This window comes from Macrosteles quadrilineatus, unplaced genomic scaffold, assembly GCF_028750875.1.
Source record: "Macrosteles quadrilineatus isolate MER2022 unplaced genomic scaffold, UCM_ALF_1.0 Scaffold_2__2_contigs__length_208266976, whole genome shotgun sequence".
NCBI lineage: Eukaryota > Metazoa > Arthropoda > Insecta > Hemiptera > Cicadellidae > Macrosteles > Macrosteles quadrilineatus.
This window is the reverse complement of record NW_026542595.1, coordinates 154552088-154556576: the sequence shown is the minus strand read 5'-3', so window position 1 is coordinate 154556576 and position 4489 is coordinate 154552088.

Genomic DNA, 4489 nt, shown 5'->3' with positions numbered 1-4489 from the left:
GTTGTATTGCTTATATTTGAGTTACATAAAACAAAATAACTCAATATCGCTTTCTATGGCTTTAGAAAGAATTGCACTTTTGGTGCAAACACTTGTTTAGCAAGCTACGTATGTTTGCATAATGTGAATGCAGAATTCTCAACTGTGATCTTATGATTTTTATTTTATTTTATATTCTCACCACCTTTGTATATTTTGTCTGGAATCTATTAATCTGTTTGGTTGTTTAAGATCCCGGAACAACCTACAAGATTGACACAATATGTTATAAAAATGTAAATTTTCAGAGTGGTCACCTTTACATTTTCATATAAGCACAGAAGCTTTTGATACAAGCATGACACAGATCTGTTTCATTGAATGAGATTCCAGCCAAATAGAAGCTTTTTTAATGAAAATTAATAACAACTATCATGTAAAAATACTTGGACGAGATGCAATTGGTAACTCTCCTAATGATGGTTGTAGTCATAAGACAATTATTTGATTAAATAGTTGAATATAGGTTTGTTTAGTTCAGTAACAAACAAATAATCAACCAAGCAATGCAAAAACATTAAAATATTCAATACTATTGTACGTCTAAGGAGGATATATTTTATTATTTTACATTTTAAGGAGACAAAGGCGTTCCCTTAAATCTCAGTCTGGTTTCCTCCAGAGCTACGTCAGCTAAGTATTTCGAAAAAGTATTAATACGTCTGGTTACGCCGGTGTGAACAGTCCTTAAACAGCTCCCTTACTCCTCGGGAAGTAAAAGGCCTTTATAGTTCCTAGAAAATTAAAAACAGATGTTTTAAGCACCTAACTTATCGTTTGATTTAATCAGCACTGTAATATTGATCTAAAGTTTGGTACGATTCTAGTGCATGAGCGTAGTTTATTTAATTATTAAAATTGAAATAAGATTTTTATTTCCTCATACAATTTGCTGGTTAATTGTGAAAATGGTGTAACTAACGAAGTAATACATTAAAAAATACTTCTGTAATATCAAGTATAAAATGTTTTTACTCTGAGAAAAGTGAAAGGTACAGCAGTGAGAAGCCATTGTTAAATTGTTCCTTTGACGTGAACGTCTGGTATTTGTAATACACTCGCCTGCAGCAGCTTACCTGCTGTGTCTGGACTTAAAGGATGCTGTTGCTTCGTATCTCAATCTCTTTTTTTGGCAAAAAATTGTTGTTTTTGTATTCTAACACTAAACGAATTTATTTGCAAGTCAAATTTTATTAATGTGTTCCTTAATCTGTTTACCATTAAGTTTTATCAATAATTTTGTAGCTTTTTTATTGAAGTGTTAACATGTGTGCGTGTTTTTCTATATTTTTAATCGTAGTGGGAACTTATATGAATATAGCAAGTAAACAAAAAACTCAACAAATTCTTAAACTATAAACCTATTTCATATTAGAATGTTCTTAAGTCATTGATATACTACAAGTTGTTGAAAAATGTTCATATTAAAATGATCATTGAATCCTTCAAAATAAAGTAACTAAGGAAATATAAATAATGACTGTGTAACATAATAAACGTCTGAATCAGTAAACAAATATCATAGTTATTGGTTTATTGGTTATTGGGTAGCCTATTAGTTATCATCATAGATTTAAACAAGTAAACATTCAATCTATAGCTAGACCTACTTCTTCCAAAATTATATTTGCATAGTATGCTTGTAAGCTTTCTGAAAAATATGCCATATTCACCGCTTTTAAATATATAGCATCTTTCTTTTCAATCCAAATATTCAATATAATTTGCTGATAAAAAGGTTTCAGTGACGATAGAATTAATAATTTGTTTAGTAAACTGTTTCAAGTTTACATTTCAGATTAACACGAATCAGACAAAATATATAATATAATTTGATTTTAGGTTTATGCAACAGTAATTTTTTTACATTCTTTCTGGTAATATAAACCCCTGCGTTCTATCATATCCAGAGTTAAACCAAATGGAAACGTGACGGCTTAGGTACTTGTTAATCAAACACTCTCGCGAGTGTTGGAGTGATTTGATTGATCAACACTTGAAGAGTGATGCGTATGTTTGATGGCATTCGAGTTTATAATTTGCAAACCAACCAATCTATGATAAAAGAGTCCTAGAGTGCAAAATACATAAGATAAAATATTTGTTTCAGCTCTGCAAAATCAAAACCCTTTTTAATATTTCAGTTTGTACTGTAATATACTCTTATAAACACTTGGTATTTTATGCATTTACCTACCTCTTGACCACCATATTAAAACACGTTTAATGTACGTATAACTTGTGATTTCAATATTCTATATTCCCAAAGAGCAGTTGCATGTATTGTAGTAATACAGTCTATGTAAATGCAAAAAGAGTGACAACTGATAAAGAAATATGTCGTGTAAGAAACACTACGAGGAAAAAGACATATTTTGCTCTAAAATAATTGTAGTTATAGTGTTTGAATAATTATAACAAGTTCAATATTAATAATCATTTCGTCTAGTAAAAACTGTTCATCTTAAAACTCTATAATATGCACATTGTAATAAATAATCTAGGATTTCTGTGAATTCCAATTCTGCAAATAATTCAAATTATTCTTTATTGGTATATTTGCTTTAATTTGTTTTATAGTTACTTAAACTTAGTTCGTTAGAATATGCGATACTGGATATGCAAGTACGATTATAGTTTCTGCAAAGGTGACAAAATGTATGCACATTACAGCCTAGTACAGTATAGTGCATCAATACATAATGTGTGCATAAATGCCATGGCTTCCCTATAGCAATATTAGTATAGTACGGTACTACACCTTATCTATTGGTATCCATTCTTCTAATCAACCTCAACTAAATTACCTGTCTGAATTTTAAAAGAGTGAAACGTTAAATATTTTTCCTTTTGTAATTTACTCAGAAAGATTAAAACAATATTTACTGAATCTATACTGAATCTTAACTGATTACCAATTTGATTTATAAATGATGAATTTTTGTTTTTGGTGTTTGGCTACACAATAAATAGTTAATCTAAAGCAAGATCTTTAAATATTGTTAGTCGTTATTGAAAAGGTTTCAAATTTTTTAATTAAAATAAATGGTAAAATTGTGTACAAACAAAAACGTTTAATAATTATTATTATTTTTTATGACGAATACTTAATATGTATGTTGTTTTATTATTTTATACTATTTATTAAAATTTGTTCAATGAACTTCAACCAAGCTTATCCTGTAGTCCAATTAATCGTGATACTATTGCCTTTCAAGTCTATTTTAATAGACATCGAGAAAAATATGTTTTAAAACCTATTTCTTTTGTCACTTTGCCGTTGTGGACTTTTCTTTCACCAGAATTAGTTTATAAAATTGTTAACATTTCTTATGTGTGTTTTAATAAGGCATGATTTAAATTACACATATTCACCATATAATCTGAATGGTCGTTGTGGTATATTTTATCTTTGCTGTCTACTGCATTTTTTACAGTTATTAGTATCTTTGTAAACCTTAATCTTCCATCGAAAAATTTGTTACTAGGGTAAAAGTGTTTCATTAAATGGGTAAATAATACGGATATCCCTAAATTTCTGATATGAAAATGATTAAGTAGAAACAAAATGGATCATGGCAATGCCTTAATTTTCGGTATTGATTAAACGTTTCAGGGCCTCATTTGTAGAAACGAGTACGTTTTCCCGTAGTTTTCTAGGGTGTAATAATCTTTGTTATAACGGCCTCTTTTTGTAATATTGACGCAATTAATTCTCCAAAAGATTTAAATGGAGGTAATTAAATTTGATAGTATTATACATTTGTTTAAATTTATATAAGAAAAACACACGATTAATCACCAACAAATTTGTGTGTTGTAGCACAACGGATTTTGGATAATACTGCAGCAGGATAGAAACGAAATCCTGGGTGGCAGACTAATTAGAATTGTTAACGGTAATCTTTTTTAGGGAGGAACATTATTCTCTGTCTTTTATCCGGAAAGGTCTTTCTCATAATGGCCAAAGCTCATTTTCATAAAATCTCTGTAAACAAGTGTATAAAGTTAAGATGGCTATTCCTGTAATAATAATTAAAATGTTATTTTCGTTTATTATCTTACTGCCAGAATAATACTTTAAGCTATACTACAAGTTGTTTTAAAGAGAGATATTTTATTGTTTGAATTCTAGTCTAGAAAAACTAGACGAATCATACTTATGTTGGTTACATATTATATGGATATTATTTATGTCAACAGGATAAATTGAAGCAGAAAAGGGATCAGGTACGGCTTTGCCGGAAGCAAGACAGCAATTGATCGAAACTAAGTTAGTTACATTGTGACTTTAGAAGGAAATAGTCCGCAAAGTGTTGTGTTCCTACATGCTACACATAGGTAGAGGGGAGAAAGGTTATTAAGTGGCTCAATTATTTACCACTGACCCCTGGACCAGATCAATCAGTTCTAGCTTTTCTAACCACACTGTTAGGGATTAAAATCAAGA